This window comes from Eumetopias jubatus, unplaced genomic scaffold, assembly GCF_037043125.1.
Source record: "Eumetopias jubatus isolate StellerSeaLion01/CBP00866 unplaced genomic scaffold, mEumJub1_p1.0 scaffold_11, whole genome shotgun sequence".
Taxonomy (NCBI): Eukaryota; Metazoa; Chordata; class Mammalia; order Carnivora; family Otariidae; genus Eumetopias; species Eumetopias jubatus.
Window position 1 is genome coordinate 96989971 of NW_028274817.1, and position 22862 is coordinate 97012832.

Below are 22862 nucleotides of genomic sequence, written 5' to 3' on the forward strand. Positions count from 1 at the left end.
TGTCTTGTTCCTGATCTTAGGGGAAAGCTCTCAGGTTTGCACCATTGATTATGATGTTAGCTATGGGTTTTTCATATGTAGCTTTTATTATGTCGAGGTATGTTCCCTCTAAATGTACTTTGTTGAGGGTTTTTATCATGAAAGGATGTTGTCCTTTGTCAGATGCTTTCTCTGCATCTGTTGAGTTAATCATATAGTCTTTATCCCTTCTCTTATTGATGTGATGTATCATGTTGATTGATTTGCACATATTGTCAACTGGGTCTCATTTTGAACTAGCATACAGGGTCTTTTCCCCCAGAAACTTCTTTAGTCACCACAGCAAAAACTATCTGAGCCCCAATAATTTGTACTGGATAGAGGCTGCTTATACCTTTACTTGGCATCACCCTTTTCTTACCTGCTAACAGCAAGCAGCCACTGTATATCAGAAATGAAGAATTTCCAGAGCTCCTTCAGTACACACTCGACACCAGGCTTCATCACCACCATCACTATATTCATCATCACAAATATTTTTTGGACAATAACCATGGCCAATAACTGTGCTAAGTGTTGTATACTCGTGATCTCAGCTAATCCTTAACAACCCTGAAAGGCAGGAGTTACTATCTTTAGACTGTGAGCAAGCTAAAATTTAGAAAAGCCAAGCAATCAACAAAAATCATAGAGATAGTAAATTGTAGAAAGAGGATTTGAAACTGGGTATGTTTCATGGACCTAGCACCCAGTACCTGTTACAGGTACCAGATTCACACAGCAGCAGCAGCAACAGTAATATCTATCTTCTCCATATATCTCCCTCCTGCTTTTATTATAGAATAGATAACTGCTTAAGATGAAATATTGAGCCAAATGATTTCTTGGCTTTTCCAACTCTTAGTTTCTATGAGCCAAATTAGGAAACTTGCCCTACACACACCTGAGAAGGAGCAATGCTTTGGCAAATGTGAGAAGAGTCAGCCCGACCTCACACTTCCCTGATGAGAAATATTAATTCCAGAGCTACAGCCAAGAGGGTCTTGCTTTTCATTTGAAAGAAACTTTATGTTACACAATAAACCAGATGGAAACATCAATGATAATATTTGCCAACATGGCTCAGCATGCTTTAGCAGAGAATTACCAAGCCCTTGTCCTGATGAAAAGGAAATTGGAAGGAGGTCAAGTGTTATCATCTGCCGGTACATCGATCCAATTCTGCAGGTTTTGGGTGATTTGCTATAAATTCATTTTTCTACATCATTGTTCCTTGAGGTTTGGACTGTTTGCTAGCTGTGCGGCTTGTAACTTAAGGGACCTAAAAGAAAGTTTTTTGAAAAAGGAACTTATTAAGGAAACAAAGATAGAGCTAGTTACACATTGTTAAAATATTTGAGATTGAATAATATCTTTTAAATGATCACATTATGCCATAGAATGTCTAATAGAAGCATGCAGAATAGTGGATTTCTCTAATGGTGTATAAACATTTTAATGTAGTAAGTACAATTAAGAAAATTCTGAAAATATGACCCCCAAAAATGGTGCTCACAATTTTGATTGTCATACATTTTGATACCCAAGGCTTTAATGAAGCCACAGTGAAGGTATCATTTGATGAATGCTGAAGTTTTTAGATTTCTTCAGGGTTACTGAAACAAAAACTCAGTTGGCCATTTCTATATTAAGTGATAGTACAAAATACCTTCCATCTCTGTCTAGTTTTGCTGCTCTCTAATGCTATTTTCACAAAATTTGCGGATGACACTGCGTGAACAAGTTTTATTTTTACTGTCAGATATTTTATGTGCTTGTCCGGATGCAAATATAAACTGAAAACTCCCAATTATAAACCATGTATCATGTCTCAACCATTTCCTAAAATGTTACTAAAATAATTCTCAATTCTTTATTGGGGCTTTTGAATTTGAGTCTGTGGAGTAAATCTCACTAAAATCAAAGGCATATAATAGCTAATTGATAAATATTTAAATTAGTGGGTGGAAGGTGAGAGAAATTAGTATTTCCAAACTGGACCCGCAATTAATCAGCTGTCATTTTCTACTGTGCTGATGAAGAAATCTATTTGATTTAAGATGAGATGAGTGTAAGATGTTATGCAAGAGTTCCCCTCATTTTTTTCAAGGGCTTATATTAAAACTCATCTACCAGGGAAATTGGAAAAACTGCCTCTGGGTTTTTCCCCAGTACACAGCAGCATTGTGTTACTCTCCACCTCCAATAAGCTAGTCAATGAATAATAGCAGTTTCTACCCACACTCTTGCCAGGTCAGGCACGAGCATGATGCCATTTATCAGTGATGGCACAGCATTAAATGGTGATTTTATTAGGTACGAACATGCTCCAACAAGTGAAAGACCTTTGATTTAGAACTCTGCGTTGTGGGCTACTGCTTCTTCCGGCTGCTCAGTTTTCAGTTCCAGGTGATAAGCTATTGATCGGTGCCCCTATCTCAAGCCAATAATCCAGCACAGTATGGGTGCAAAGTGCCCATGGTGCATCGATGAGAAAGGAACATTGTTTCTCCCTGTGCACAGGGTCTACCATAGTCCTCACAGACTTTGCCACGTTTGTGTTCATCAGATGCTAGCAGAGTTGGGGTGGGGTCCCAGATAAAGAAGAGCCTTGGAATCAGATTTACATGACTCTTTGGTTATATTTAAGCTCCCGAAGAGGAAGCTCTGTTGACATATTTGTCTTTCATATCTTCTGGCACAGACTGAGCTTACAGCAGGCATTTAGGACATCCTTGCTGACTTGTTTCATTGTTTTGACTCTTGGGCAGCGTCATGGCATACAAATAGAAAGTATATGAGGTCATGACTGGTATCTATGTGGAGACTGGCTTCTGGCTGCTGGAAATAATCACAGATGAGATGGAGAATGAAGGTACAGAGAGGTGTGTGTTGGGGTGGATCCTTCTCACCTGTGTTTCAGAAGCACATACTGCAGCCAGTTTCAAGACTGCATGAAAAGTAAGTCTAAAACCATTTAATCCATTCTGTGTATTAATTGCTCTCATCTTGGGATAGGCCCGAATTCTATAATAGAGAAATTAAGGTTTCAAATTGTGTAACATCTGAATGGAAAGCATAGAATAAAAATTAGTTATCTAGTCAGGGTAGTATTTTGGAGTTAAAAGAGACCTCCAACATCATTTATTCAAACTCCTTTATGAATAAGAAGACTAAGGCTCAATTTGGGAAAATAACTTCCCCAAAATCAAATATCCAGTAAGGATCAAGAACTCTTTGACTTTTAGTTCTGTGATCGTTGTACCTCATGAGGTTGCCTTGAATGCTATTGGGTCACTTTCCCATTTCCAACCTCATGTTGCACATCAGTGAAGTCACCAAAGCAGCAAGGATGGGAAATGTTTTTCTGCCCTTCACTGGGTATATGTAATTTCTCCTAAGCTCTGTGATTTAGGAAGATACTTCTAATGCACAGTTGACTTTTAATCATTTGTCAATTTTATAATCAGCTTTTATAATCATTTATTTATTGGTAAATTTAACTTTTAGACATTTCAGTGGTGACTGGTTATTCTTTCATTTTTATCAATATTAGATCTGTCTATAATACAGAAATTTTTTAAAAAGGGCCTATTATTTCCTTTTGTCTGAAAAAGCATCCAGGGTAATTTATACTCTTGTAAACACACAGTCCTTGCACTGGGGCAGCAGTATAGGCAACATTTAATGAGATCATGCTTATCAAAATACGAAAGGAAGGCCACAGTTGGCTTTGTGTCTGGAAGTAAGGGTTGTTCAAAACTAATAAAGCTATTATTTTTCATAATATCATGAGTTTAGGCTTCTCACCCTCAAGTTTTCCTGTTCCTCATCCTTTTCACATCTTGTTTCTAGTATTTCCATCTTTGTATGTATCATCCAATAGTCATTGGTGATCATCACCCTTTGCCTATGAAATTAGGAAACCAGTTCGACAAAATAATGAAAGCACATATATCTACCATGAAAAACAGATGAAAACAACTCCTTATAAATTCATATAGTTAAGAGTGGAAGCTATAGCTGCTTGCTAGTTCCCATAGTAGGATGCTCAGGTGTGCCTGGTGTTAGCACCTACCAAACCATTTCCTCCCAATTTCATACTGCTTCTAAAATACAACAGAACAAAGTAAAATATAATCCATTTCCTTGGCTTAGTGGTTATTTTCTTCTGTAAATAGACAATTTTTTTTCCTAATGAGAGATAATAGTTGTCTTTGAATCATCAGAAAATAGGAAGATTAGTATTTTATTTATTTTTTTTTAAAGATTTTATTTACTTATTCAAGAGAGAGAGAATGAGAGATAGAGAGCACGAGAGGGAAGAGGGTCAGAGGGAGAAGCAGACTCCCTGCTGAGCAGGGAGCCCGATGCGGGACTCGATCCTGGGACTCCAGGATCATGACCTGAGCCGAAGGCAGTCGCTTAACCAACTGAGCCACCCAGGCGCCCGGAAGATTAGTATTTTAAAAATATACTTTTAAGCATGAATAAGGTATTGAGTTCAAGATGGGTAAGAAAATACATACTTTGGGTCACAACTTAGGATCTGTGTTGTGCGTTTTCTGAAAAATGTCTGCATAATGTATATATAATTTGGCTTTTCCAAAAAATATTAAAGATGGTTTTTTGACTCAATAAGGGCACAAACACATGAACTATGATAAAACAAAAGGAACATACTATTGGTAATAGAAATAAAACTCTGGTCAACATTTTCCTAGTGAATCACTATCCTAATTCTAATGCCAGGATAGATTCAACAAAGCTTATCTAATTTATATTATATATTACTATGATAGCAGCCTAAGAGTTTCTCAGTTGCCAAATTATACTTGATTTATATTGAGCTCTTAGGCAACTAAAACTCAGGGGGGTTTGTTTGTTTCATTGGTTGGTTGGTTGGGTTGGGTTTTTGCACTTCCATTTTAAGGTAATTCTTCCTTATCATACAATAGATCCTTTCTATGTAAATGCTAAATGTTATCATCCTATTAGTTATACCCTAAACTCTAACAATCTGTGTATAAGAAACTCATGCATGCTCTTTGTCTTTATTCAATTCCCTCCCCACCCCCCTCAGACACACCCCACACTCCCTCTACACACAGTGGTTGCCTATTTGCCTGTTAGCACTCATTGGAAATACTCAACAGAAAATGATATTTTTTTCCCATGCTACATTTTCTACGTTTTCTATTTTTTTTTTTTTCCTAATGCACTAAGACTTTTACTTCCAAAACCAGATTAACAACTCACAACAACCTTCTGAGGGATCTATCCTTTTTTTAATTCTTTCTCTTCTGTTCTTTTCTTTCCAATATAATTAACATACAGTGTTATATTAGTTTCAGGTATACAACATAGGGATTCAAATATTCTATACGTCACTCAGTGCTCATCACAATAAGTGTACTCTTAAATCCCGGCCCCTGTTTCCCCCATCCTCCCACCCACCTCCTCTCTAGTAACCATCAGTTTGTCCTTTGTGGTTGAGAGTCTGTTTCCTTGTCTCCTTTTGTATTTCTTTTGTTTCTTAAATTCCACATATAAGTGAAATCATATGTTATTTGTCTTTCTCTGACTTATTTCCTTTAGCATAATATACTTTTGCTCCATCCATATTTCAAATGGCAAGATTTCATTTTTTTATGTCTGAGCAATATTGTATACATACATCACATCTTTATCCATTCATCTATCACTGGACAGTTGAGTTGCTTCCGTATCCTGGCTCTTGTAAATCATTCTGCAGTATTCTTTGGGTAAATACCCCGTAGTGGAATTAGTGGATCCAATTGGTATTCTATTTTTAATTTTTTGAGGAACCTCCATACTGTTATCCAGAGTGGCTGCACCAGCTTGCATTCCCACCAACAGTGCACAAGAGTTCCCCTTTCTCCACATCCTTGCCAATACCTCTTGTTTCTTCTGTTGTTGATTTTAGCCATTCTGACAGATGGGAGGTGATAGCTCATTGTGGTTTTGATTTGCATTTCCCTGATTATTAGTGATGTTGAGCATCTTTTCTTGTGTCTGTTGGCCATCTGTATGTCTTCTTTGGAGAAATATCTATTCGTGTCTTTTGCTCATTTTTAATCAAACTATTTAGTTTTTATGGTGTTCAGTTGTATAAGTTTTTTTACATATTTTGGATATTAACCCCTTGTCAGATATGAATTTGCAAATATCGTCTCCCATTCAGTGGGTTGTCTTTTTGTTTTGTTGATGGTTTCCTTTGCTGTGCAAAAGCTTTCTATTTTGGTATGGTCCCAATAGTTTATTTTTGCTTTTGTTTCCCTTGCCAAAGGAGACATATCTAGAAAAATGTTTCTATGACTGGTGTCAAAGAGATTACAGTCAATGATTTCTTCTAGGAATTTTATGGTTTCAAGCCTCACATTTACGTCTCTAATCTACTCTGAGTTTATTTTTGTGTATGGTGTAAGAAAGTGGTCTAGTTTCATTCTTTTGCATATAGTTGTCCAGATGCTAATTTTTCAAACCTTAAAATTCACTAAAAGAATTAGAAAGTTGAGATTTTTAAAAAAGTAGATTTGTGAGATTTCTTTCTTTGGAGGAAGCTGTTGCCATGCTGTGGTCTTACCCACTGCCTCTCTACTAATGTCAAGGTATGGATGGCTGGATCTACCTGAAGCTTAAAGAGAGAGTTTTAAGGGAGTCAAGAATCCTCATATATGTTCCTCGAGGTTGTCAAGTGATAGTGGACTGGAGTATCACCACTGGGTAGGAAACCATGAACACAAGTAAGACAGGAAGGCAAGTTCTGATGGCAAAGGGAGGAAAAAATGACTATTCTGGAATCAGCATGTACTCTTAAGAGTTTGATAAGGGGAAAGAAGGTGTGAATATTTTCCATGATCTACAAGCAACAGAGACCTGGAGCTATCTTGATTCCTGTCCAAGAATTCCAACTGGGAGACTTAAGAGGACTGACAAATGTGGATTCCAAGAGTCCACCAGAAACATTCGTTGACTACTCAAAGCTAAATCTTTTAGACTCATTGCAGTAATGGAGAACACCTGTGGATCAAGCAAAGCTAAGTTTATTAGACTCATTGTAAAACTCGAGACTTTTTTTCTTTTTTGATTTTTTTATTTAAAGATTTTATTTATTTGAGAGAGAGAGAATGAGAGAGAGCACGAGAGGGAAGAGGGTCAGAGGGAGAAGCAGGCTCCCCGCCGAGCAGGGAGCCCGATGTGGAGCTCGATCCCGGGACCCCAGGATCATGACCTGAGCCACCCGGGCGCCCAAGAGAGACTTTCTTAGTATTTTCTCAGAACAGTAGTCAGGAGAGAATATTTACAGGAGTTTAGAGTTTGGGTTTGGTGACTTCAAGGTTGTCCTTGTGAAGTGGGGAACTCTTTAAGGCTGGGCATAGTTAATAATGTGAAAGCTTTGGATTATCTTAGTTGAGTCACAGTCTTATATTCCAGGAGAAACCATTCCATAAATCAAATACATCAGTTATTTTTTCTTATTCTCAGTATGCGGCCCTTTATAGCCATGTTGTCTAGGGCTGGGGGTAGGTGAGAATAGGAAGTCACTGATAATAGGTGTGGGTTTCCTTTTGGGGTGACATAAATGTTCTGAAATTAGATTGTAGTGACATTTGTACAACTTTGAATAAGGTAAAAAATCATGGAAATAACACACTTTAAGACAGATCAAATATGAATGTGTTTGTGTCTTTAAATATTTGTGAGGATTGTCATTGGCCATCTCTGAAAATACCAGCATGATGCCTATCTTTTGTTTAAAAAAAAAAAAAAAAAGAGTAGGTCAACTACATTTTTTTTTTTTTTTTTTTTTTTTTTTGCTTTGTCAGGAGTTAACCAGTGAACCTCTATGGGAGAACAAAAGATTTTTGTGGAAGGTATTCAAATTCTAGAACTCTTCCTTTGGGAGATTTTTAAAATAATTTAGAAAATCGAAGTCTAGTTTTTAAAGTAACCATATCTCAGAGGTTCCATATGTGACATATATTTTTTTTTCAGCAAAAACTCTACCCAGAAATGGGTGGAACATCCCCCTCATTGTTTTGTATAATATTCTCTACACAGCATGAGTTATTTTCAACAACACTACTGCCTCATTCTTTATAAAAACCCACTTAATATTAAGTGACAGATTACATGTGAGTCTGTGTGTCTTTAAATGTCTGCGAGGTAGTAACTACTAAAGTCAGTGGTTATCCCTGAAAAGGTCAGCATATTAAGTCATTTTGTAAAAGAAAAAGTTGATATCTAATTTCAACTACTTTTTTGTACTTTGTCAAGAGCTTACCAGTAAATCTTAGTGGGGGGGGGAAGGTATTATGCTCATACCCCATTCCAATCAACAATGTTATGAAGATTCTACCATTTGAGATATATCTGAGCACATTTAAACCACACTATGTTGCAGTATGTTGAAAGCAAAGGAACCAGTGGATGGAGTCCAGGTTTTCCTCGAGACACCGTGTAACACTTGAGCATCTGGCAGTCAAACCAAGTGTGAAAGTTATATCTCAACTGTTAGCAAACCTCAATCAGTGTTTCCATTTTTAGATAGAAGACTGTTACTGGAGGGTCTAATATTTTCCTTCAGCACACCACAGGGTCACCTAGAACGCCCCTAAAAGATGTGTTCTGAACTTTGGAGACAATGGGCCTAGAGCAAGCCTAGGTACAAAGCAGAGAAACTAAGGAGGTCAACACCATCAGCCTGCCAGATCTCTGGTGCCAGACCTCTTCCTTTCCCCAGCTTTCATATTCCCAAGAACTATCTCTGCCAATGTCTACTATGCACCTCACTATAGAGTCCTGGCTCTGACAGTGAACAGACCCCATTTCTACGTAAGGAATCCTATCAATGTCCAAGGCTGGCTTATGTGTCCACACTGCAACACTGGTTTTCCTCAGCAGAAATGCAGCGACTCCTAACAGACTAAACAGGATCATATGAAATGACAACAAAGGGCACAACCAGGAGAACTTCTTGGAAGGTTTCACAATTGAGTATTTTACAAATTGTGAATTAACCCCATGGTGATTAAAGTGGGGAACTGACTTCTGTGGAGCCCCCCATTCAAAGCCACCAGCACAAGTGTGCTTTCTTAGTGGTTACTGGGTTTGACACTTTAAACACTAATGAGAATGAAAAGGCAGGCAGTGAGCTGTTCCTGGACTACTTTTACTATGCCAATCAGCAATGTTTAATGTATGCACTAAGAAAATGAACTTTACACCCCAGGGCTACATATGCATTCATACCAACTTGCACAGCTTGAGATCACACTGCTATTTTATTATCCTGATCATTGAGTTTCTCATAATGGAGTGATTTTCCAGAGGAAATTTTGAACTGCTTTACTTCACTTTTACAAGTGAGATTCTGCCTCTTCAAGAAATTTTATATATATATACACACACACACACACACACACACACACACACACACATACATATATATATATATATCACCCTCAGCTGATATGCTGTAGAGCATGGTTTCTCAACCTCAGTGCTATTCCTGACATCTGGGGCCAGATACTTTGTTTTTAGGTTCTGTCCTGTATATTGTAGAATGTATCCCTGGTAGCAGTATACATGTCCTCTACCCTTTAGATGCCACTTGTGCACACCCTCCCCAGTCGTGACAACCAAAATGCCAAATGTCCCCAGGGGAGCAAATTGCTCCCATTTGAGAACCACTAACGTTGAGCTGTAGAGCTACGGAGCATGAATACACAAGCCACCACCAAAAGAAAGAAAAGATAAATGCTGCATAAATTAGCAATAATCATTTTTATTTATTTTTGCTATATAAATACTTCCTTGATGGATTTGAAACTAACTTTGGTTGTGGGTATATTTTGAAATTTATTTGCAAGGCTATATTAAGCATTTGTTTCAAACATTCACCTTTGATCAGCTTCTTCTCTCTTTCACCTCTTCACTTCCAAAGCCTCTATAATGGGGCCGATTTGTTGTACCTTGTATTTGTCACAGAGGAATTGCCAAGGGAACAGAGCCTCCTAGAGTAGTGAATCTCAAACTTTAATGTACAAGAACATCACCTGGAAATCTTGTAAAAAGTCCTGTTCTGATTCTCAGTGTGTGGGATGAGATTCTTCATTTCTAACACCTCCCCAGTGATGGTCCTGGGGGCACACTGACCTTTGCAGGGTGCTAGCACAAAAAAGTAGCTGAAATTAGATATCAACTTTTTCTTTTACAAAATGACTACTACTAGTAGTAAAATTGGGCATAGAGAGAATCAGATATTGCTCCTGCCTTATTATAATCATCAATATGCCCCCCATGAAAGCAATTTCCTCTGCTGCTTTTAAAGAACAATTTCTAACTTGCTTCCATTCTGTCCATTAAAGAAAATGCACTGGTACAGAGAGGGATGAGATAGACAGTAATTCCTACACTTGGCTGCATATTAGAATCATCTGGGTCTTCTGAAATTCCTACTGTCCAGACTGCTTTCCAGACCAATTAAATCAGAATCTCGGGGGTACGACTCACATATCGGTTTTAAAGCTCTGCAGGTGATTCTCATTAACAAAAGAAAGGATCAGAGCCATATGATCATTTCCCAATAGATCCAGAAAAAGCATTTGACAAAGCACAACATCCATTCATGATAAAAACCCTCAACAAAGGAGGTTTAGAGGGAATGTACCTCAACATAAATGAAGGCCATCTATGAAAAACCCACAGCTCATATCACCCTAAATGAGGAACAACTGAGAGCTTTTCCCCTAAGGTCAGGAACAAGACAAGAATGTCCAGTCACCACTTTTAAAGTACTGAAGTTCTAGCCACAATAATCAGACAAGAAAAAGAAAAGGCATCCAAATTGTCAAAAAGGAAGTCAAACTTTCACTATTTGCAAATACATGATAAAATACACAGAAATCCATAAAGACTCCACCAAAAACTACTAGAATGGATAAACGAACTCAGTAACATCACAGGATACAAAATTAATATACAGAAATCTGTTGCATTTCTACACACCAATAATGAAGCAGCAGAGAAATTAAGAAAACAATCCCATTTACAGTTGCACCCAAAACAATAAGATACCTAGGAGTAAACCTAACCAAAGAGGTCCAAGACTTGTACTCTGAATACTATAAAACACTGGTGAAAGAAATTGAGGATGATGCAAACAGAGGGAAAGATATTCTATGCTCATGGACTGGAGAATAAATATTGCTAAATGTCAATACTACCCAAAGCAATCTAATTTAATGCAACCCCTATCAAAACACCAACACCGCTGTTCACAGAGCTACAATAAATGTGTATGGAACCACAAAAGACCCCAAATATCCAGAGCAATCTTGAAAAAGCAAAGCAAAGCTGGGGGCATCACAGTTCTGGACTTTGTTATATTATAAAGCTGTAGTAATCAAAACAGTATGGTACTGGCACAAAAATAGACACAGAGATCTATGGAACAGAATAGAAAACCCAAAAATGAACCCACAATTTACATGGTTAGTTAATCTTCAGCAAAGCAGGAAAGAATATCCAGTGGGAAAAAGATTATTTCTTCAACAAATGGTGTTTGGAAAACTGGACGGCTACATGCAAAAGAAGGAAACCGGACCACTTTCTTACATGATACACAAAGTAAACTCAAAATGGATTAAAGACCTAAATGGGTGACCTGAAGCCATAAAAATCCTAGAGGAGAACACAGGCAGTAACGTCTTTGACATCAGCCACAGCAACTTCTTTCTAGATATGTCTCCCGAGTCAAGGGAAGCAAAAACCAAAATAAACTATTGAGACTACATCAAAATAAAACCTTCTGCCTGGCAAAGGAAACAATCAACAAAACTAAAAGGCAACCTACAGAATGGGAAAAGCTATTTGCAAATGACATATGTGATAAAGGGTTAGTTTCCAAAATATACAAAGAACTTATAAAACTCAACACCCGGAAAACAAATAATCCAATTAAAAAATGGGCAGAAGACATTCTCTTGAATAGACATTTTTCCAAAGAAGACAGATGGTCAACAGACAACATGAAAAGATGCTCAACATCACTGATCATCAGGGAAATGCAAATCAAAACTACAATGCAGTATCACCTCACACCAGTCAGAATGGCTAAAATCAGCAACAGAAGAAACAACAGGTGTTGGCGAGGATGTTAAGAAAGGGGAACCCTCTTGCACTGTTGGTGGAAATGCAAAGTGGTGGTGTAACCACTCTGGAAAACAGGATGGAGTTTCCTCAAATAGTTAAAAATAGAACTACCCTATGACCCAGCAATTGCACTACTGGGTATTTACCCAAAGGCTACAAAAACACTAATTCAGAGGGACACCCCAATGTTTAAAGCAGTATTATCTACAATAGCCCAATTATTAAAACAGTCCAAGTGTCTAACAATTGATGAATGGATAAAGAAGAGGTGGTATGTGTGTACACACACACACACACACACACACTGGAATATTATTCAGCCATAAAAAGAATGAACTCTTGCCATTTGCAACGACATGGATGGAGCTAGAGAGTATAATGCTAAGCAAAAGACAAATGCCATATGATTTCACTCATATATGGAATGTAAGAAACAAATGGGTAAAGGGGGGAAAAAAGGAGAGAGACAAATTAATAAGCAGACTCTTAATTATAGAGAACTGATGCTTGGGGGGGTGGTGGAGGGATGGGTGAAACAGGTGATGGGGATTAAGGAGGGCCCTTGTGATGAGCACCAGGTGAAGTATGGAAGTGCTGAATCACTATATTGCACACCTGAAACTAATATAACACTGTTAACTAACTGGAATTAAAATTGAAACCAAAAATAAATAAGTTTGGGGATCAGTGAATTAGCCCAGTGCTTCTCAGGCTTTAACACACTTGGGAATCTTGTTAGAACGTATAAAAGCTGATTCTGATTCTAGCGTTCTGGGGTGAGAACTGAGATTCTGCCTTCCTCACAAGCTCCCAAGAGATGCCAATGCTGTTGGTCCTCAGACCACACTTGGCATAACAAGACTCGAGGCAGCCTCCCTGTTTCAGAGCGTGCATCAGAATTGAGAATTCTCTGAGCTGGAAAATAGAAAACTGAACAACCAGAGTGCAATCACTCATCCCTGCATTGTCCAGGCAGGTCGACAAGGAGCAAGAATATGTGTTAAGAATTGGGCAGAATATGAGGAATAGTAACATTGAGAAATCGCGGTGTGGGGACTGGAGGCGTTCAAAAGGAGCCTCGTTGCAGATGTGAGACACAGCAGGCAGGAAATGAGAATGGGTCAGCAGAGCAAGAGAGAATAATGGAAGGAAGAACAAAGATAAGAGAAATATAATGTAGCATCTCTGTTCTGGTCCACGTTTTACTCGGTGGACTCACTGCCAGATACCACCTTGGCTGTGCTCCTAAGCAATCTTTGTCTTGATGGATAGTAAAAGAACACGAGGAGGTGGGAGATGGTCTGATAACTGGGAAGACACAGGTCCAGCCTGGGCACAACATACCCATTCCTTTCTTTTCTGCTTACTTACACACCCACTGCTGCTATGCAGCATTTGGGAAGTTTTCTTTCCAAACTGATAATAAAAGTATTACAGAAGTTGGAAATACATATAAAAAAGCTCAGCCTATAAAAAATATTATTTCATTATCTTGTAAGTTTGCTGGAGCCAGAATAATTTCCAATGTTTTCTATGTCAAAAACTACTCACCATTTTTTGTGTGTATCTGATACAGAAATTTTGAGGAGGGATGGGGGTCCTTCATTTTCAGCCCGCTTTTGAAAGAATCAAGAAGATTCCTTTTGATGATACTAGGTAGACAGGAAGTGTCCATGACCACGTTCAGAAGGAACTGACCGTGTTGTGTCAAGATCTCTCACCAAGAATCAGGGACATCGGAGCATCTCATCTACATACCATAGTCCCCACTTGTAAATACATACGTTGAGACAGACTGTTTAAGGGAGGCACTTTGCGGGCACCACAGTCAGCAGCAGCTAATGAATCAGTGTTTCTGGTCCAATGACATAACCAAGAAAAGAAGAAGAAAGATTTAAAACTCAGTATATTTTTAGCGTACTCACTGAATTAGGGGAAAAAATACTTTCACTTCTCAACTTTAAAAATATTTTACAATGGTTCTATTTATAAGAGGCTGTGGGTTACTTCAGAGGTAACCTCCCATCTTGAAAGCTGAGAAATGAGTTTGATTCCAGCTAAGCAACATACGTGATTACGATAAAATGAAAACCTTTACAATGTGTGTGTGTGTGTGTGTGTGTGTTATATGCACATATGTATATATCTATATACATATACATATGTGCGCATATATATATATATATATATATATATATAAAACAACCCAAGATTAACATATACTGTCTGAAATCTATGCCATGGTTAACTTTTAAAAATAATTTTCCCAGTCATTATATTTATATGCTGGTGTCCTCCTTATTATCATTTCTGTCTCCTCTTTGGGAAGAGTATCCTAAGTGGTTTTGTGATAGAAAAAAAAATGCAGATGAATCATGAAGATTCTCTAAATGAATCTTAAATCTTATTAAAATAGTTGAGTCATCTGTGTCTCCCTCCCACAGGGGCAATAAAAAATTCAGTCAGTCTAAATAATTTTCAGTTTCTCTACCAGTTTCTGAAAAAACCTTCAGAACGTTCCCATCTAAGAGACTGAGAACCTGTGTCTCTGACCCTAGGTGGGAATGATGGGGCTGGCATTCTCTTACATGAAGTTTTATTGTACACAATGAAACATATGGTGTTTGAAGGGAGAAAATAAATTATGACCATATCCATTAAAATAGCTAAAACCTTGAACTTTCATTTTTTTCATTTGCTGATTACAAGCTTTTTTCTTCCTTTACCTATCCATACTTTCCCTGATGACCCACTCTTAACACAAAATGCCCACTTTAACTGATTAATTGAATACAGGACTACAGATTTTGTACTTTTTTGGGTTTTCAGGTATTTCAGTTATGCTGATTTGAGGATAGTTGTGAGACAGATGTATGTGTATGGCAAGTCATCGAAACGAAGACAATAAAAACGTTCCCAAACTATGTCCACACGATGATCCTGGGTTATGGTAACATTGGCTGTTTAGTGCTGTTTCAATCAGATATTTTTTCACCCGGGGCTATGTAAGCCTTAGGCTATTAATAATTTCGAAGGAGAGAGGGTCAGATCTCTAGCTCCCATGGAGGTGTTAATTATTGAATGTCTCTGGGGCAGAGATAATGAAATTGCCTCCGAAGATTGAATTTTAGTTCTACTGTGTTAATATTATGTATCTAGATTAAGGGCTGAGAACATCTGTGAAGTTAAATTGGAAAATTACCAATAGACTCTTCGGTTTGTAAAGACATAGTCGAGTAACACTGCCTTTGGATACTTAAGACAGTTAGAGAGAAACTATAAATGAACCCGTGCAATGGAAAGTGGTTTCCTGCCACTCTTCAAGGCTAGTGATTGAACTGAATTGGCATGGCATGATATTTGAAAATAAAGGCAGCCACGAGAAACCATGCTTACCCTGGTGTGTGTCTCCCCTAGGCCCAGAAATTCAGTAGCATGAGAGTGCAGGGAGACAAGGCCTACACCATCTATAATGTGAAAATGAGTTCATTCCCATCAACACATACATTTCAATCTCTTCTCTGCCAAACAGCTAAGAGTAAAAAGGAAAATTTGACTTGCTGGGCTTATTTAGATCCCAATTTGTCCCTGGGAGTCAGAAATTTGCTTAACTTTAGCATGACAGTATGTGATAAATATTTCTCATCAGTTTCATCCTCTCATCACTCAATACAACAGGGTTAAAATTGTTGGTAAGGCAACAAAAGGTATATAATTGGGCAGGGCAGTATACCTTAGATGAGAAATGATCAATGCTGATTTAGGAATCTATATTTCTTTTGAAGTTTGTTCTAATATTGTTCTCCTGTGAACTGGAAGCCTTCTGTCCCTGCAGGGCCTACCCCAGGATGTTTTTAATAGTTTCTGAACGTGTAAATTCTCTACTATTCCTAAATGCTATTTAGAGAAATAGTGTTAATTTCTTCCCTAACACTTCACTCTATTCTGCAAAGACCAAGTGCTTCTAATGCTTCTCCCTCAATGCTATCCTTGACAGGTGGCTCAGATCTTTGAACTACTGAGAATTACCATTTTTTCACATACACAGGTGACTCATACTCCCTGACTCATGGTAAATTGCTTCCCATTTTATATCCTGACTTGTTGGAGAGAGTATACTGTTTTCTCTTTGAATACTGAGGTATTCAAAATAAGAATAATCTCAACAATAAAACCCTACAACGTTTGTTTTATCTCAAGTGATAAACAATATTTATAGTGATACTAAATTAATTGACAAACAGAAAGTGACTTTCTGACTAGTTTTAGGAGAAAAGCCAATTTTGGCATTGCAGCATATAATCCTGGTATAGAATTCTAAATAAAATCCACCATAAGATATTTAGAAGTGTATGTAGGCTTATATTTTTGGTTTTGGAACAGAAGATAGGTGGGTGGAGATATGTAGGAGCACAGAGAACACACTTTATTATTCATTATGGTTCAGTGGAGAAAAATCACTAAACGAGCTGGGATATGGCCAGCAGAAATAACAGTAATTCTTTGAGATGAGCATCCAGTGCTGCTTGGAAACTCATATTCCTGGGACTGTGATGTGAAACACAGAATGAAATTCCAGACATAAAGAAGGTAACCACTTAGCAGGTATTTGTGGTTAAGTAGCACCTTTCTTAGAAGTAACTTACTAATCTTGATTGATAAATACATACCTTAGTTATTTAAAAACATACTGCTCTCATTTTTCTACAGCTACATAAGCTCTAGACTATGCCAGAGAGACAAGTTTTCTGAGTTTCTGAGGTTTACTATTAACTTATTATAACTGACCATCAAGAAGACATTTTGAATTTCTTGCTTCTTAGCACGCCATCCAAACAATGAGATGCGATCCATTCTACAATTGAAGATTCCTTGAATCTCTTGTGTTCTCTCCCAACGCCAATGTTTTTAGACATTATAAATGGTTGAAATGATGATTTCTTTTAGTCTTAATAAAGAGGCAATAATGTATACCTCATTTTTACACACTTACAGACACAAATATCCAAAATATTGAGTCATTTAACTGGGATACACGCACTGGCAAGTTTAGATGGGAAAATATAAGACTACATTTGAGCCAAGGAATTATGAGTGTTAACTGGGAAACCTGAAAGAATGGAGACTTTAAGGTCATATTTACCAACAAAATCAGTCTCCCCCGATATTTAGATCAGAAAGAGAATTGTTTCTATGTGACAGGACAGGACCGTACAGCTTGTACAAATTCAGTCATATATTAACAAGATCTGTAGTTACCAGCAAAGTCAACAAGGTGGAGGAAGCCAGCTAGCCTTAAGAATGGGTAGATATTGATAGAGGAATGATGATTTAATTATGTACAAGGAAGACGACATGAATATAGGAGAACAGTGTGTCATTAGAGAATGGTGAATATTTGAGTCTAGGTGGATCAGAGGACTCCTGCACCTGAGTAGCAGGAAGAAATTCTCTTTTGGAGGATTTTAATGGTCAGGTGAAAGAATATGGGCACATTTTATGTATATTTGACTTAAAAAAAAAAAGCAATAGACACCCTCAATGAGGTATTTCAGGGAGATAAATCTGAAAGTATAAAAAAATGCATCAAGGGGTGCCTGGGTGGCTCAGTCGGTTAAGCATCTAACTCTTGATTTCATCTCAGGTCATGATCTCAGGGTCCTGGGATGGAGCCTTGCATGGGCTCTGTGCTCAGCAGGGAGTCTGCTTGAGGATTCTCTCTCCCCCCTCTCCCCCCAGCCCACGTGCGCGCGCTCTCTCTCTCTCTCTCAAATAAATAAAATCTTAGAAAATATATTGAAATAGCTTCTGTATGAAATAAGGTTTGAGCTTTGATGTTGAAAATGGTAGAGAAAGGACAGCACCACTGTGAAAGATTATGAGAAGGAAAAATTCATCAGGACTTAATGAACTGGTCTGGGAAAGAAGGAAAAAAAAACAAAAGTCAGAACAACAGAACCTTAGACGGTTGTGACTTGGAGATCAGAGCGCAACAATTACGGAAAAGAATTTGGTTGCTTTTATAGGACATACTGACTTTAAACCAGAGTAATTCTGTTAGTTTCTATAAGACAACAAACTGTCAATTCCAGTAGGAATTTCTTATATTAAAAAGTCTTTAACATAAAGAACATGAATACTTGTTAAATTCTTGGTGTTAAAAAAAAAAAACAGGTATTTCTGTTTTTCTCTGTAATTTTATGATTTTTTTTCATTTTTCAAGATTAAAAAATGAAGGCAGTAAGAGTAAATGAGTGTGTTAAGAAACGAGAGTTCAAGGAGGAACAGGTTAGTTTATTCCTAGTTTGGCAAAAGATGGGAATATATGTAGATAAGGGGAAACTGCCATTTAGTACACGAAAATAAAAAGAAGATGGCAGACGGTGAGGAAAGGGCTAATTGGGCAATATCGTTGAGGTTGTTAGATTTCAAGGAATCAGGAGCATTAGCATTGACAGTAAGGTGGGAAACCTCTGGAACGAGGGGGAGGGCTGAAATTCTCAAAGCCATACAGAGGTAATGAAGAGAGGAGGTGATTAGAAAGTGGATTTTCTAATTATATGGACTCAAGCTTGCAAGTACTTTGTAAGATATATTCATTTATTAAGAGTAAGAGATGCTGTGATTAAATTATACCCTTAAGGAGTGTCTGAAGAGGGTGAAATGGCTTCTACAATCCTTATAGAAATTCAACAAGAATATTTTTTTTTTTTTTTTGTCAAGGAGCAGTGAAGGAGCACTTGGTGTTAGAAAACATTAATTTGTAGTGGATTTTCAAAGCAAATGATCATAATTTTCTTCAGATCAACTCCTGACAGGAAAGCTTGGTAATTGGCATGGCGGACCTGGTAGTGCAGAGTGAGAATGTTTCTGTGTGAGAAAGAAAATGAGAGGCCTGAGTGTTGACAACTGGTAGTTGGCCTTAAGCTATACATTCTTACTGAACATAATTTCGTAGAACATCAACAGTGGGCAAAGATGCTCTGTGACAGTGTTAAAACAAGACAAAGCCCACTCTATGACCATGCGGCACCAGAAATTTAAACAGCAACAACACAAAAAGTAAAGCCCCTGTGCAACCACAAAACTGACCAAACCTTCCCTCTCTGTGCTCCCTGGAGTGCTGCTGCTTACTGTCCAGCGGCAGTTCTAGCCCTCCTCAGTTCCCTGTTGCTGACAACATGCACTCTCGAAGGAGACATTCACTTCCTTGGCGCCTCCCTAAAATCAATTAGCATAAGCCCCAAATAATCCCCCAACTCCTTTTTTATCAGCATGGTTCACTGTTCCTCATGGTTTAGTCTCCCTTGCAAAAAATAAAAGTTAACTCTGTTGATTATAGGGTATTTCTAGTGGTCTCTCGCTGGCATTAACATGAGGCACAGAGGTTGGCATTTCCCTCATTAGCCCAGCACAACTAATCCTAAATACAAGCTGGGAGGGTACGAGTGAAACAGGAAAGGAACTGATGGCTTGAAAGATAACAGACAGAACTTAACAACAGTGGTGAAGACTGGTTCAGTGTGTGAGAGACTAGGGACAGAGAACATAAAAAGAAGACAGACTACACTAGAATGATGACAATTTGTACTGAGCACTCACTATTTATAGCTCCAAGCACAGCTTCTTGCACTCAGTAGACTGTATTCTGATTAAAGACTAATTTATTTTAAAGATGGGGCTTAGAATAAGTTCTTTAATCTCAAGATGAATAGACCTTTGCACATCAATTCAGACTCACAGTTTCTAACAATGTTAGAAACACAAAGATGCTATGGTGTTTTCTCTTCTTCTCCACTGACATGGTAGGGAAGAAGAAGGAGGATCCCTGGCCAAAGAAGTAAGCTGCGGGGATCACTTTCTCTCCATTCTTGCAAGGTCAAGTAACTCAAATGAAATTAGTTTGTCGTCTAGATATCACCCTCAACCACCAAGTTGTCAATGGAGAAAAAAATAATCACTATTCAATCTGGTTTAAACTTACTCTGATGAAAAAAATATTGAGGAACATCTTTTATTTTTTTAAAAAAAAATTTTATTTGTTTATTAGCACATGCATAGCAGGGTGGGGGGGAGGGGCAGAAGGAGAGGGAGAAGCAGACTCCCCAGTGAGCAATGAGCCTGACACCGGGCTCAATCGCAGGACCCTGAGATCATGACCTGAGCCAAAGGCAGACTGAGCCACCCAGGTACCCTGAGGAACATCTCTTAAAAATGCGGATTATCAGATTTGGAATAAAATACTTAATCTTTCAGAGAGCCTCCCTAAGGAGCCTCCCCTGCTTATCTCCTTAAGGTGGTGTCAGGTATATGGACAGAAGGGTTTTAAGGATCTCCCTGACATGATAAAGATCCAAGGTCCTCAGGTATGATGCCCTCTAGTCCTCTGTCTCTGGGACAAGATTCCTTGTAAACATGGGTTTGGGTGACCTTGCTGACAGTATGGCTGAAGTCTCTGATTGGTTCAATTAGTGATCTGGTCTCTTTTAACTTGGTTAAAACAACTGGATCTCAACTTGTTCTTCACTGGTGGCAGACTAATGACTGTAACCGATCCCCCATCATATCTTCTGGTTCAGCAGCTACAGTGAGTCCCTATTTATCAGGCTAACCAGACCTCAACCCAATGTCTGTACCATTGGGGATTGGGGTTGGTTCAGGAAATGAAAACTGCAGGTCTTCTGTCAGATCCCATTATAAGCCAAGTTCCTAGAGTCTTGTTGAAGGTTGGCGGGAGAAGGGCAGACCAAAAAGTAACCTTTTTTCTAACTTTCTTAATGGACAGTGAAAGAATAAGCCCCCTTCTCAGCCTTTAATGTTATGCTTACTCACTGAAAGTACCTCCTTCCTATCTCCTGCAGCCACAGTGAGGAAATGGGTGACTGCTTTCCCCTTTTCCTCATTTTCCTCTTCCTTCCATCATTTCCTAGCCAGAAGGGCATTATGTCGCTCTAAATCCCTGACACTCTATTTTTCTTGTACTACTGGGAAGAGCCTCAGGTCCTATGTGGGTGGGGTAAGGAATAACTATAAACTCGCGGGTTACGTTGACACTTCATAGCCTAAGATTTGGAAAAATACTTGCCAAAGATCATACTGGACTTGCAAGGGTGCCACCTTGTGGCCTGATCCAATTTAGAATATTATTAAGGATTACCTAGGTCTATAATCAGTCACAGTTACCTCTCAGGCAGATGGATGCCTAGGGAGAACTAAGTCAAATGTAGTTTACAGAGGGAGTCAAAAAGAAACTAACCTGTTAGTTCAGGATAACTGACTGACAAAAATTTTGATAATGGTGTCAATTTATGAAAGGAAAACAGCAACCAGGAAGAACACTAGAGTTTCTCACATTGTTTATCTTGACATGTTATACTGCTTTGGAGTGTTTGGGGTGGAGGTAGGCCTTCCTGACTTCTTCCTGTTGCTGGGAAGGACTGATAACCCCGAGAGACTGTAGTATGTAAAAATTTTATGTTCCTCCATTTTTCCCTTCAGGTGGAGACGAACCATGAGAGACTATGGACTCTGAGAAACAAACTGAGGGTTTTAGAAGGGAGGGGGGTGGGGGAAGGGGTTAGCCTGGTGATGGGTATTAAGGAGGGCACGTTCTGCATGGAGCACTGGGTGTTATATGCAAACAACGAATCATGGAACACTACGTCAAAAACTAATGATGTAATGTATGGTGATTAACAGAACATAATAAAATTTAAAAAAAGTTTTATATTCCAGGAGATTTGCTCCCTCTTTTAATGTCAATGAACACAACAGATGGTGGTAATACATGTTTTATATGTATATTTTGGATTTATTAAAAAGAAAAAACTTTACCTAGTAATCTCTGTGATTCTATTTTTCCAGTCTACAATCTGATTCACTTGCTCTATAATTCTCTATTGTGACTATTCTAGAACTATGAGGAGAATGCCAAGTATAAGATCTGAGTATTTCCCCCAATCAAAGCAGAGAAGTGAAGATTTTAATAAGTCTATTTAAAATGCTCTGGGGTCTGTAATAAAAATGCTAACATAACACAAAATATACTATTAAAACATATTTACACACTAAATATCCCCTAATGTACAAATACTAAATCTTAACCCAAACTGGTTTATATTCCACATTACTGAAATTCCATTTTTCCTACTTCGTGAATTATTTCAAAGGCAATTTTCACCAGCATGTGACTGTAAAGTGCTGGTATTTTTAATCCTCTGTAAATACATTCAAACTTTAAACACAGTGGGAAGTTTCTTCTCTGCTGGAAATTTAATACAGCTGTGCTGAGCAAAAGTTGAGCTTTCAAATTGGACATTAATTTAACTAAAGTAAATTAATCCCCTTCTGTAGGACACCAACCTGATTTAAAAATTTATAGTTCAAAGGCTAAAAATCACTCGTTTCAAATAAAACATTAGACTGTAGAGTAACAAATAGGATAATCATCTTAATATCAGTTGAGGGATCAAGTTCCATGCATTTGGAAATGATTGATTTATACATCCATGCCAGAGAGAAGTACTGATCTAAAACACATATGCTTGGTTTTCATTACACCTACATACATGCACACAAAAAGCCTGCAAAGATTCTATCATAGATATCCACATAACAAAAATACTCTAAGTATTCTAATTTCCACATCTCATTACTTCTCTGTA